A 15,276-nucleotide genomic window follows, 5' to 3' on the forward strand; every position below is an offset into this window, starting at 1 on the left:
TTTTCTTTATATTCAATATTCAATTACCCGTATTATTTCCACCATAGATATTTCTGTACAAAGTTCATTGGGTTTTTTTTCTTCCATCACTGTTTAGCGTATCGATAAATTGGCAAAGTGCTACTATAACATATATTATGACAAGTTTTGTTTATGAATAAGTCACCGGCATGTTGACGAAAGTACATTGTACCCTATAATTAAAGAGCCTTTATCCCTTCCAACAAGATGTAACGATAATTGAATTAATATAATACATTATTATACTGCAAAAAACATCCTCAAAAAACACCAAAATACATGACACATATATGGATATATAACATTTAATGTATGCTCAGTCTCAATGACAGACCTTATGATACAGCGCACACGTGCTAACTATTCGGCCTTCCACCCACCCCCTCCCCGCCCACACAAAGACCTTCAAGTTTGAATGAATGCACAATTAGAAATGTATGTATCTTCCACAAGCATTCTGCAAACATAGAACTATTTACTTTCAGAATATTTCTCTGCTTTGGTTGACCACCATTTTGAAAAATGAATGTACTATTTGATAATGTGGATCTAACCCGTTATACATATTCCATACACACACAGACTAACACAACATCTTCGATTTGATTAAATAGAAGCAGAATAAATGATTCTCAAAACTGTCGCAGTATACTTCGTTAGGAATTAAAATGTCGATGAATTAGCTTCGTGTATCTTCTCAAACGGAGCTAATTGTAAGGAGATAGACATTAATTATTGTGAATATCTCGGTGAAAAAAGTGGTGATACCTCTTTAAGTTGGATTATTGGCGATCTTCCTTGGCTTTCATGCAAATGATATTTTCAATATAATTTCTGGTTTATAACGAACTGTATGGATTACTACCTCAATGTTCCAGGGGAACGGATGGACGATAATGTTGTTATAACAAGTAAGTAAGTATAATCAGGGGACATCAATCGTAGGCATTAACGACAAAACACAAAACACGATTAATCTCATTCATTAACTACTGTTAGAGATATTTATATTTTAGAGGCATTTAGTAACTGGATAGGGTAATACACTACAACATATACTTGTAGAAAACAGCTACTCATTTAGCTTGATAACGTCGAGGGAATAGTCTTAGAAACGCAGCCCAAGTAAATTAGTAGCTGTTTTCTGTAAGTATGTCTTAGTGTTATTTGAATTTTTCAATATTATTATTGCATTATTCATTATTATATTAATACATTATTATGAATGTATTATTATTATTATTATCATTAGTGTATTATTATTATTAGTGTATTATGTATTATTAATTTAATACATTATTATGAATTATTACATATTCAATACAGTGCAGATTCCATAGCATAAAGTTTCAAATGTGCTTAGTGAGTTTAAAGAAGTGATTCAGAATGTCATAATAACACAATTTTATGGATTTACTAATTCTTGTTTTTATTACATGCAACGTTTGTTTGTTTTTTGTGTTAAACCATATCTTATTCAGGGATGTCGAATAATTCAGCCAAAGTTACTGATACTGACATTTAAAGTGATATATCCAGAAACTATAAAATATAATATCTCAAGTTGTTGCTGTCTTTATTGTACTTCGATGAAGTTAGTCAGATGCCTCATATTTCTTCCCTTGCTATATCTCTGTGGTAAGTTATTCCTCGGTTGCTATATCTTTGTGGTAAGTTGTTCTTCCGTTGCTATATCTTTGTGGTAAGTTGTTCTTCCGTTACTATATCATTATTTGTATCTGCTTTTAGGGAAAATAATTTCAACCAAGTTCAATAATTAAGAATTCCTTATACGCGGAGAAAACCCACGGGGTTGTGCAGACGACCCCTCGTGCTATTTTGGTTTGCCTCTGACTACTTCGCAAACCAGAAATTTAGTCAATTTCCTGATTCACAGTGCAATAAACGCCTACCATTTAAACTCTAATAAAAGGAGCCCCTCTCTGTCTCTCCCTCTTTCTCCCTCATTTACAGGATTATTTATCCCTGAGTATTTATTTCATGTTTGCAGCATGTGATTTTGTCAAAGTGAACGATAAAATGCCGTCCGACGCTGCCATGAGCAACTGTGAAGCTAGGGGAATGGAATTAGCGATGATGTCAACTAAACAGGAATATGAATCTATTAAAGCCCTGTACGATGTCCACAATCCGTAAGTTTCAAATTGGTATAAATCAGAAATGAAATGAAATGACAAGACTATCTCTATTGTCATGAATAAAGACGTACAGTGGGTAGACTAATGCCACGTAACAATAGCAGAGTACATTAACTCTTCCAGGGAAACCAGTCAAAGAAGCTGCAGTTTCCAGTATACCATGTTTCAACATGAGACTTGAACTAAACATGGGTGACCAAACGTTTATGTTAGGTTCCCACTATCACGATTCTCGCTACGATTGAAATCATGGTTTTAATCGTGGAGTAATCGTGGTGAACCTATCAGATCTTATCATATTGAGGTCAGTCGTAGCAATCGTGGTGATCGTATCGAAACGTCCCCGAACGTATCTGCACGTAATAGGTTGTGGACTCAATAGGGACAATCCTGTCGTAACACATTGCACAACAGTGGGAACCTAACATTACTATACCATGCGTCAATCTGTTCACATTGGAATTAAAGAAATTAAAGTTCGTCTTTCCTTATTTATTCAGATTGGTGTGATAGAAGATAACATTCGCTCAAATGTTTGTGTAAACGAAATAATAAAGTCTCTAAAAGTAATGAGCAGACTTACTGCCTTACTTTTGTACTCGTATCACAGGCATGCAATGTGCCACTTATAGTCATCAAATGCGCCACGTAACACGGTTTTCATTAATTCTCTACTTACATGTTCAGGGATATTGTTATGGACAATAAATTTACGAGATACCTCATCCAAGTTTAGAATCCTAGATACTAAAAGTTATGGCAGAAAAAAGAACATGATTGCAAAATCTGGAATTTTGTGTAATTTCTGATAAAATTTGATTGAATTTATGCGCGTTAGATCATTAGGAGCGGCATGCTTTTGGTCTTGTAAATCTAATATCTACACAGCTCGTGGCGTCTTCCTTTTGTTTTTACATGGTTCTCAAAACAATCGTTGAGTTGTCTAACGTGCATGTTTCTAAATTAGATTTATTGATCTAGCTTTCCTGGTCTGTCAATCAGCCGGAGAACGGTTGGTAAACTGGTTAAGCGGGACTCATTTCATATCAAGGGCAGATATTCTACGTTGCACTAAAAAAAATCCCCGGATTTAATGGCGGCGGAATGACCATTTTTTTCAGTCTAATTTTTGGATTATTTAAAATTCTTACAACTTGTTAAATATACCACGATCGTTTATTAAGGGATTATAAATGTGAGGTGGTAAGTTAAGACTTGTTATATATATACTTATTCTGGTATAATTGGCGAAATATTTGGAGATATAGGGAGATATTTATTTATGATGGGGCACCCTACCGTGGAGTCAGTTTCACTGAAAGTATTCGTCATGTAATCATTCTGTCAAAATATTAAGTGAAACCTCTTGGTCCACCATTAGTAATGAATGGACGTAAATTCACTCGTGTTTACAAAATAATCATTAGCCCAAGGCTCCCAGGAAGATTCTTTTATAATAAATAATGCTCGGGTCGATTTGAGCTGAAATTAATGCACCCCTTTGATGTGTCATTATTAATGTAAATTTGTTTACTAATCGCGGAACCACCTAATTCGCCAAATCGAACAAATATTCAACCAAAAATGAAATGGGGTTTAAGGTATTGGAGGGGGCGGGCGGGGTCTGGGTGGCCAAGTGGTTAACCCATGCGCTTTAGATCATACGATCTGTCATTGAATCGAGTAGTTTGGTTTGGATTTACAGCTTGTATATGACAAGGAGTAGGGTCGAGGGTTTTTTCCCGGGCCACTAAAGATGGGCATATTTCGTTACCGTTCAAATATCTTTCATATTAGTTTACGTCGCCATTTTTAGTTTCTTGTTGTTGTATGTTTAGACAAAGAAAAGGTCAATTTTTTCAAATACATCATTAATTAATTATTGTGATTAATCGAGCAATTTGTAATTTCTGGTTTTCGTACAGACATAAAGTGCTGATTGGTCTACGATGGAACTCAACTCTACAGAGTTACCAGTGGTATAATGGTAAAGTACTAGGTAATGTCAACTGGGCGTCTGGTGAACCAAGACTCCAATCGTGTGTAGCAGTACAGCCAAATGGTAAATGGTATACACTGTCGTGTTCAACAAAATTACCATATGTTTGCAGAACAGATACAGGTACACAACTTTTACACTTTTAGACCAGTGTCACACCTGTAGATCAGTATGGGATTTCACTCCGGACACGGTGTATAATTATATTTGACTGTCACACGCACCGACAGTGAGAGGTTTTGAATTTGTGGCTTAACCCTCGATTGGATAAATTCCTACCTCTGGGATCGAACGAAAAGGGTGGCTGTTGGGTCTGTGGTGTCTAAGGCACAACCTCTACGTTACCGTGTTCCACAAGCTCGGTCCCTGGACCAGTCATATTTTCTTTGTACATGATTCCACACGAGGACATCATCATTGGCCATGATTTAGACTCAGTGATCTATGCAGATGATACACAACTGTATATTGCCTATGACTACCAAACCGACTATTCTGTAGTATCTCGAATCGAGAAGTGCGTAGACGAAAATGATTAATGGATGCGAGAAAATTTACTTTCATTGAATGACGGAAAAGCAGAAGTACTATGGTTTCCTTCGCGTTTTAGTCGGGGAGGTGCAACTGATACCCAGATTGGTTATGTTCGTGTCTCAACGTGGCTCGGCTCGGCGTGGTGAATGGAATCAAGTGGAGCCATGAACACACGCATTACTAGTATGTGTCTGGCGGCGTCACAACTCCCTGTGGAGGATAGGTAAACTTAGGAAACTTCTCGATCAACCCACTACCGAACAACTGGTTCATGCATTTGTGACTTCATGGTTAGACTATTGTAATAGTTTGTTTTTCGGTCTCTATGGGTATCAACTCAAGAAATTACGGCATATTCAATATGCGACCACTCGTTTGGTAGTGCGTCACGCAGACATGAAAATCATCCTCAAAGAGCTACACTGGCTCCCAATCGAATCGCGCATAATTTTTAAACTGATCCACCATAGTGAGTCTGCACCCCTCTACCTCAACAAAGAGCTAATTTCTATCAATGTACGTTTATATCGTGTCAGACGTGCTGACTCAGTTCGACCCTGCCTCACCACTCTAAGATAAAAGCCAACTGGTGACCATGCGTTCAATGTCTAGGCACCCATTTGTGGAATAGACTGACCGTTGGCTTGGGTGCCATAGAAAATTTAAATTCTTTTAAATCTGTACTGAACAACACATCTTTTTAGAAAAGCGTATTTTAATTGAGCACCATTGTTATTCGTTTTTTTCCATAGTGCCATTCCTTTTGTTTTTGTCTCATTTTAACTATATAACTGTTGTAAAGCGTTTTGCGATTTTATGTAAAACGCGATATTAAACATATTTTATTAATATTATTAAATCTAGTCGAGGAAAGGTAGTACTCATAAAACCAAAACAGTCCGCCATAAGATATCTCTTATTGTATTATAGCAGAATTATCAGTGGGCTATATGGACGGCCATGTTGTAAAGCAATTCAGGTATAGGTTACGTGTAGTATCTATAAAGTGACATATTGTTGGGGGTCAGCTACAACATCTACATCGACGGCTCCATGTGTATCTTGTTCCGCCTTGATACGGTCACTACAAGATCTCAACTCAGCTACTGCATCTCAGATTTAACATTTCCGAAGGGCTTAATTGATGACCTTTTTGATCGGTGCCATTACTATCCCCCGTGTCATATATGTATATTTATTTATATATCGGATCACATGACCCCTGTATACTATATATAAATTATATTCCAGGTATTATCCATGGTAACCAGAATGTAAATTTCTATACAGCTCATCAACGTTGTATTGATATTGATGGTACATTACCTGTTATAATCTCTGGACAAGATGAGAATTATTATAATGATCTATCATTGTAAGTATAATTATTTATATACCATGGTTTGGATAACGTACATGTACTTGTAGACAAGTACCTGCTCCACAGAAACGGTAGCTAAATATATCGAATGTCTAAAGCACTGGGGTATGAGGATAAAGTGGGTGGGGAGAGCCCGCCGCCATCAATGTTGGGATGTGAACGTCTCGTGTTTTGTGTTATATGTATGATTGTTACCTAAGTAATGTTAATTTCCATTACTCAAATATTGCCATTTTAAAGGCTCAATACCACTCTTATTGTAACTGAATAATATATCCCAATCTTTATTCTGGTCAACAAATTGTACTATTTTACAATATTCCAATTAATTGATGATATAAATTTCATCTTAATACACCTAATTTAAAAAATTGGAAAAATTCACCTAAATGATCTGTAAAGCCTGACGTAAGCTTTTCAAATGTGACTTGGATTTTAAAATATTTTTGAACCCTCTGGACAAGTAAAATAGGATTTAATGGATAATTTACACAACAGGTAGGACACTAACAAATCTTGTACTTAGAATAAGGCTATTTTTTATTTTCTAGAGCTGTCAAGCCAGCAAGAGTGTCATTGTCCCTTTAAGTAATGTTAATTTCCATTACTCAAGTAGTGCCATTTTAAGTAATGTTAGTTTTCATTACTCATATCGTACCATTTTCACTTGGCATTAACTGTATTGCACCACTGCTCCTTTATTTCTTGTACAAAAAGGAGTGTTGCAACCTTTTGCAGCAGTGGGTCATTGATTACTGTGCGGTTTAGTCAGGGTAAAACACGCCTGTTTTTCCATTGTGTTAATATTTCAGTAATTACTACGATTTTATTGGAAAATGAATTTAAACAAATCTGTCTATTGCATGTCTTTCTTTGGACCTTAAATGTTATATTTATTATTGATTAGAAATTAACCCTTTAATGGTTGTAATTTCAGGTTATTATAACTTTGATATATATTGCAGAATATAGCTAATTTAGGAATAAAACACCATTTTCAACAACATTACGACAGATTTTCCATTAACATTTCTTATTCTTAATACTGTAGTATCTATCGCGTTCACAAGGGCGATAACACCGGAACGGAAGGCCACTGAGCACTGAATATCGATAATGTTTGTCCTCTCATGTGTTTCGTTTCTCTTTGTTTTGGCCACGAAATGATGCAACGGTTTGCAGTGTGGGGTATTCTGCTGCAATTGTTGCTCAGGAACCACACCCCGGTAATTTCTCTGCCACAAGTGATCTATTGGCCGATCACAAGCCTTTAAAGTAGAGCTTCTTCAGAGGATATGGCGGACTAGCCAAAAAGTTTTATTATGTATTAAAACATATATACAGGTATGTTTTAATACGTGTGAGTGTGAGTTAGTTGTATTTTACGCCCGCTTCCACCGAGTTGATATCGCAGACACTGTTTTAATGCAATGGAAAAACTCTTTTATAGTATCTATAAAGAGGCGAACTGTCCCAGTTCAAGCCGTTTTGTGATCTGCTCTGTGTAAAAGCTTAAAGCTATACTGTTCATTAACTGCAAACAGTTAAAGGCTGCATCTGTTCATTAGACGCCAATGTCTTGAGACTGTGTCTGTTCATTTGCGCTCTGAGAGCATTTCTCGAGAACTATAGGTGTATTGAATAAAGCTTCCCTTCGACCCTGGAGACGGAAGCCCAGTAGGGAACAACTGACCTAGGCTAGAGAAGACGGCATCGATTCTGAGAATTCATTCCCACATTATGCAAAAGTATAAACTATACGCGCCTGGTGTAAATAACGTATACATTGTCAACAATATAAATTCAACATTATTTAACAGATGAACACAATGTAATTGATGATAAAGTTGACATACAAAAGTATAATTTAGTTTGTTAAATAAGTCATAATCCATTCAAGTAAAGGGAGATAATACTCAATAATATTAGACAATGTATTATGGTACATTTCAAACAAAGTAGATTATATAATAGGGATATAAACTCACTAATAGTATGCTAAATTACAAGACATGGGTTTCTATTAAATTATAAAATTAAACATAATATATGGCAGATAGCAATATCATTATAAAACTTACAAAGAGTCTGTCAACATGTTACTATTCATTAACCCAGTTCGGAGCAAAACAGTAGGACGTTAAACCCCATTTCATTTCATTTCTGTCAACATACTATTCATACATTTATCAAATATCCAGTCTCTCACTATATATAAATACAGTGACCTAATGTAAATATAGCTGTTATTAGTCTCGACTATTTAGACGTCTTTATCACCCAATAATACATTCTACAGTAGATATCGCTTGTGTGATATATTTCATAATCTACTGCGATATCTCCTTAGGAGATATCGCTTTACATGAATTTGATTGGTCAGTTGAAAAGGAACTATTTTTTTTTTATTTTCAAAGAACAGTTCATTTCTTATTAAAAGTAACTTTTGTTTTATTAAAAATGAACTATTGTTATTCAATTGACCTTGATGGAAACACTGGGTCAATATAAAGGACTTTGCAATGGTTGAATTGCTGTCAAAAAATGATGTATCACTACGCCGTTATGTTCAGTAAAAGTGAAATATACAGCAAAGAATTATATTTATCTATTTGTGCATGTAAGAAGGGATTGGGTGATAAATAAAATCTCCTACTCGTCTTTTTTGATATCAAAAAATATCAACACTCGTTGATAAAGTAAAAAAAAACTCGGCAGAGCCTCGTTTTTTGTTACTTTATCAACTTGTGTTGATATTTTTTGATATCAAAAAAGACTGATAGGAGATTCTCTATATAGACTACAAAAAAAAACAATAGTAACTAAATGAAACTAGCTTTCCCACACATGACCCCAATAAATCAGGCACGGAAGGCTCTGGAACGTTGAATATCAGCAGGGATGGTCCTCGGATGAGCCAAATGCTTCACACCTAATTTGAGAAATAGCAAGTCAGTTTCCTGGTTTACATTTAATAATCTTAAAATGAGTTAGTACACAAATTATCTCAGTAGTGCACACGATGTCATACATTGAAAACAATTTTCTAAATAGACTAAAAAATCAATACGATAATTAATGGTGTCTTTCGTGTGCAGCGTCCTATTCATAAGACGCATCTTCATGAATTTATCTCAGTAGTGCACACGATGGCATATATTGAAAACGTTTTCAAATACACAAAAAATCAATACGATAATTAATGTGGTCTTTCGTGTGCAGCGTCTTATTCATGAAACGCATCTTCATGAATTTATCTCAGTAGTGCACACGATGGCATACATTGAAAAAAATTTTTCAAATACACAAAAAATCAATACGATAATTAATGTGGTCTTTCGTGTGCAGCGTCCCATTTATGAGACGCGCCTTCATAAAGTTATAGCTTATGAGTGATTTCACCTACAGAAGCTAATGGTTCTGTATTTGATAAAGTAAACAATAATTTATTTGGCCAATGTAATGGTTTTATTATTTAAACAATGCATAAATTATTACTCGCATTCCATTCTTTGTATTTTTGGCGACATGGGTCCGACTTGAGGAAGCTGGCATTTTGGTAAAGGGAAGTAACTGGAATTTAATTTATCAAGAACATCTAGGTACACTCTTATGGCTGATCAATTATTATTATATTACTATATTCAATTCATATTTTATGTTTTGGAACCATGTCCCAAAAAATGGGACGCTGCCCTTTAACATGACAAGTCCATAATCAACTCTGGATGCCCACGGATTGCTACGATTTTAAGTAGATTAGAACAGTTCGGTCATATATTGATTTAATTTAATATTGGATAATCGAGACTTTGTATATTATGTTAACAACGGTAGCTACACTATATGTGTTTATTTTACAGATCCAATGGCGTATGACTAGGGTTGTATAAAAATGGCGAGGTATTTAAATGGTTGACTATATGTGTTTATTTTTAGATCCAATGACGTATGGCTAGGGTTGTATAAAAATGGCGAGATATTTAAATGGTTGACTGGTGAAGAACTGTCTCAAACTTTCACATGGATGGACGAAAATAAACATCTCAGTGAAGCTCATGTCGAGCTGCCATTTAATAAGATCCATGTAGAAGTAAAAGATCACGCTTTTCTTTGCCAATCTAGAAACTTGCAAGGTAATTATTTACATCTTATTAGTGCAGTGATTCTCAACCAGTGTGCCGCAACCTATTTTGAACGGCACACTAAGAAAATGCGAAAAACCACATGATCCCAAATGAGTATTCACTGGTGTCTACTGATAAGTTCATAGCTATGTTTTTCTTTATTTAGTTTGAGTCTTTCTATGTGTCTATGACTAGTCTCTGTCTACGGTTGTATGCCGTCTTACTTTTCATGTTTTTATTTTGCAAAATTCAAATATTTTTCATATATGTAGCCAGGTGTGCCGCTATGTTTTCACGTGTTGCAAGGTGCGCCGTTGGCAAAAAAAAGTTGAAAACCACTGCATTAGTGGCTGTGACTACGACGCTGGCTCGACCGTATGTTGACCCAGAAGTTTCCTGCGTGGTTTCACCCAGTCTTAGGATGGCTCGAAACCCGTGGACAACTCGTGTACTCTTGAAGGGTTTAGCGAACCTCGACACGTTTAACAGTTTTAGCCTAAATGTGTGGCTTACAAAACACCCAGGGCCGTAACTAGCTCAGAGTAACAAGGGGACGAGAAGTGTTCTCGGGGGTGCTGTAATATTGACAGACAGTGTATATCTATTATTTTATAGTCGAAAATCTATTCACAGTGGGGCGAAACCTTTTGCAGGGGGGGGGGGGCGCAGCCTAGTTACGGGCTTGAAAACACTACGTACTTTCACGAACGGGGTGTTTTGATTTAAAATTTTGGAAAGAGCCCTCGTATTAACCTTTGAATGACGTTGCAACCCAATCACAACGGGTCCACTACTGATGCCACACCAGCGGGTCTTTCTCAGGACTATCTTTGGGCAAGTTTGTAATCATTTGATTACATAAACGTTTCTATCCTGTAACTCACTTAATCATCAATTAAACGGACCCCAAACGGAACGGTACATAGCTTAACATAAAATAAACCAATTTCCTTTGAAATAAAGTTGAAATCTTACCGCTAATTATTCGATTTGGTAAAATCCAACGGCTACACGATATATCTAGACAAGTGTATCAATTGTAGCTGTGAACAAGACAAGGCCCCGCTACCATATTGGAGCTAATCCAAGGTTGTTCAATTGATTCGATATTTGTTGTTTATTCCTTGCAATATCCGTGTAGTTTGTCGTGTTCGCAAGTATATTAATTTTCTAATGCGGAGTGGGCAGAAAATATGTTTGCGGGTCCCTGGTTAGCACTGCAAAAAGTACGCATCATATATTTAACAATAACAACGCTGATTTAATTTGATAACAGTATTAATTTCCCAAGTATGTCATTGCTTTTCAGGCGAGATTCCTGTTTCACAGACCAACCAGTTCTATCTTGTATCGGATAACGCATTAGTAATTGGAATCTATCTGAAGAAATTTATCTCTACTAGGAAGACGGGTTGTGCTAGGGAATGTTCTAAATCCATTGACTGCTATCTGTATACAAGATCTGGGGTCGAGTGCACACTATATGGGGATTTCTCCTACGTCACGGTTTCTAATGGGATACCTTTGTGGAAGAGAAATGACGATGACGTAGTAAATGATCCACCATCAGTAAACTATCAAGTCATTAAGTAATCTACGTGTATTTTATAAAGACGTTACAATGTAACTTATAGCTGAGATATTTATCTTATATTATTTATCTTTCTTTGGTTTTAATAATTTATCGTACTTTTATCTTTAATAATATTATTTATTTTACACACTTGTCTATATGGTGATGTTTTAAATGTATGCACCTTTCCTATTATGTGTTGTACCTTACCTGTCTATCCTTTTTGTATTTATATTTTTCTATTTTCATATTTGCTTTTATATCTATATTGTAAAGCTCACTGGAGCACAGTACTGTGGAAGTGGCGCTATATAAATGCATAATAATAATAATAATAATGATAATAACTAGTACTCCAAGGGCGTACTGACGTGTTTAGGTAAGTCATGTCATGTCACGTCAGGTCACGTCTTGTCACGTCAATAATCAAGTTACACCATGAACTATTGAGAATCGTAGCATCCAATACCTGTGAAAGTGGAAAACCCTGTCATTTTGAACTCTCAATAAAACCGGAAGTTATACTTCAAGACCAAACTTTTTGATATTGGTTGTTAGTAGACCTCAGGGTCACCATATCTACAAAGATCATTGAACGGTTAGGTCACCAGTTATTAGAACAAAGGTCGAAAAAAACGTCAGTCAGAGCCCATATTGGATTATTTCAAAGAATTAAAAAATGAAAACCCGACGAAGATCTGTTGATAAATAACCGAGATGGGGAAATGAAATTACTTTTTGTCCCATCCGTAAAACACTTCATGTTTGTCAAAAATAACCCAATTTATATTTAATAAATAGATCCACGGAAGTCAACCACATCTAAGTTGGCAGAATTTTTGCACTATGTATATTTTTGGATGCACAAATTAACTAAATCCCCCCCCCCCCCAAAAAAAAATAATAATAAAAACACTTACAGAAAAATACGTGTTTCGGACCTTCGTAATAATAAACAACTCGTTTTCTTTTTTTAAATTTCCAGTAGGTTGACGAAATAACATTTTCCATTTCAAAACCCGAAATGCACGCTCACTGTGCTAACAAGATTACGTTCCTATTAGAGATTTGGTAGACCGAATGGTTTAACATTTTTTTGAGCGCAAGATCATAATGTATGTGGGTGGGGGGGGGTTGGATGGCTGAATGGTTAGCACGTGCGCGCTGTACCATAAAGTCTGTCATTGAGTCAACTGGCGTGGTTTCGAATCCCCGGTTGTACGTGACAAGGAGTAGGGTCGCCTGTCGAACCTCGTGGGTTTTCTCCGGGTCCTCCGGTTTCCTCCCACTGCTAAAGACCCCTACGCGCAAGCGAATTATTGAAATAAAATTAAACCATATGTTAGTCCCGAAATGACCTGGTTTGTGTTGAGAGGACGTTAAACCCCATTTCTCTCTCTCTCTCTTTATTGTATGTGACAATCTGATTAAAACACAGATCCTATTTCGTTTCCTTTTTTATGGTTCAAAATTTCGTTTTACTTGTCTTTACTACAATAGGATCTGGAAAACTTGTTATATTACCGGCGTTCTGGTTGACGTGAGGGATTAGCCAATGAAACGGTTTGTTACGGCTTGGCGTGCGATGCACGGAACTGTGGGTAAACTACGAGGGGTGATTGATAAGTAGTGAGTCTAACACAGAAAGAAACAAGAAATTCAAATCAAATGCATTTATTTTTCAACATAGTCCCCCTTCAATGTAATCCACTTCTGCCATCGGTGTTGCAGAGGCTTCATTCCAGTTCTGTAGAAGTCTTTGTCTTGGGTGTGTACAAAATCATCCACAGTGGCAATGGCGTCATCGTCAGACGGGAAATGCCTTCCGGAAAGACATTTCTTCAGAGCAGGAAACAGATAGAAGTCTGAGGAAGCTAAATCAGGAGAGTAGGGTGGATGCTGAAGAGGTTGAAACCCACGGTCATGAATTGCTGAGATGGCAACAGCTGATTTATGCACTGGCGCATTGTCCTGGTGGAAAATCACACCTTTGGTCAGCTTTCTTCGTCTTTTGGTCTTAATTTCTTGCCTCAACTGCCTTATAAGTGCTGCATAGTATCTACCGTTAATTGTTTGACCCTTTTGGAGGTAATCCACCATGAGAACACTCTCAGAATCCCAGAATACTGAGGCCATCACCTTTCCTGCCGATGAAACAGTCTTTGCCTTCTTTGGGGTCGGTTACGTCACATGTTTCCACTGTTTTGACTGCTCTTTTGTTTCTGGCTGAAAGTGTTGGACACAAGTTTCATCCATAGTAACAATTTGTTTTAGGAAGCGGTCAGGATCAGTTTCAAATAAGGCTAGATTCTCTTCTGACATGATGTGTCTTGAACGCTTTTGATCAGGCGCCAAAAGCTTTGGCACCCATCGTGCTGAAAACTTTGTCATTTCCAAAGATTCAGTGATAAAAGAATGAACTCTCTCCTGGCTAATACCAAATAACCCAGCTATGAATCGTTCAGTAACTCGCCCGTCATTCATTATCAGATCTTGGAGTTTATGTACCATTTCAGGTATCGCCTCGATATGGTCCATTTTCTGATAATAACAGACCCTACTTGATTGTTATGACCTGTCACAACCAAACAGTTTAACCGAATGTGATGAAAGTTTGTGATAGAGCCCGAGGAACATAATAATGCACGTGCAAAACGTGGTATCATTGTGTTGAACGGTTTTCCAATTGAGGCTCACTACTTATCAATCACCCCTCGTACTAGAACGGTCAACGCTGGTTGATTAATCTAAGTCTGACGTTATAGGGTCAAAAGACGTTCGTACGACCCCTGACGCCACCCTCCAGTACAGCCGTCAGATCTTCATGTAGTGTAGGCCATCGAAAGTATATAAAACAACGAAACGAAATATAGATCTGTATTTTAATTAAATTGTGTATGTCAGTCAGTCAAGAAAGTGTCAAGGAGTTGGGTCGCCTGACCAATCTGGTGTGTTTCTATGAGTCCTTCGGTTTCCTCCAACTAGAAAAGACATTTACGATCAAGGCAATTATTGAAATAGAATTGAACCTTATGTGAGTCCCGAAAAACCTAGTTTGTGTCCATTAGGCGTTAAACCCCTACTGAATAACCGCAAGAGGGGAACACTCTTTTTTTTATCTTGCTTCTTTTGTTTATGTTTTCCCGTTTTTTATGTTTCTTTCGTATAAATTAAAATCAACCTGTTTATAATGTCATATATAATGTACTAGATGTTAAAACTATAATAAATAAAAACTACAACAACATTGTCTCATACGTGTATCGATACCATGATATTGTCTCATACCTGAATGATACAGAAAGCTAAATATAATCTGAAACAACAACATTGTCTCATACGTGTATCGATACCATGACATTGGAGCCGTGACTAAGCTTATGGTTTAAAGCAGTGCTTCTCAACTATTAGAGGTCCGTGAAATCAAAGTTGAAAAACAGATAGTAAATTACAAATCAGCATGATGTTTAATTTTAGTAGGT

The 15,276-nt window shown here is 36.5% G+C and overlaps 1 long non-coding RNA gene and 1 other non-coding gene across 2 annotated transcripts; both read left to right on the forward strand.

Moving 5' to 3' along the window:
* The first annotated feature begins 1,512 nt into the window (after positions 1–1,512).
* Positions 1,513–4,235, forward strand: LOC126829420 (uncharacterized). The gene is made up of 3 exons (XR_008789044.1): positions 1,513–1,659; positions 2,033–2,174; positions 4,106–4,235. It is a non-coding gene; the product is annotated as an uncharacterized LOC126829420 (transcript).
* Positions 4,236–5,964: 1,729 nt separating this feature from the next.
* Positions 5,965–12,042, forward strand: LOC130014077 (uncharacterized). The gene is made up of 3 exons (XR_008789042.1): positions 5,965–6,088; positions 10,034–10,230; positions 11,531–12,042. It is a non-coding gene; the product is annotated as an uncharacterized LOC130014077 (long non-coding RNA).
* Positions 12,043–15,276: the final 3,234 nt, after the last annotated feature.

This window comes from Patella vulgata, chromosome 8 (genome assembly GCF_932274485.2).
Source record: "Patella vulgata chromosome 8, xgPatVulg1.2, whole genome shotgun sequence".
In the NCBI taxonomy this organism is placed as follows: Eukaryota; Metazoa; Mollusca; class Gastropoda; family Patellidae; genus Patella; species Patella vulgata.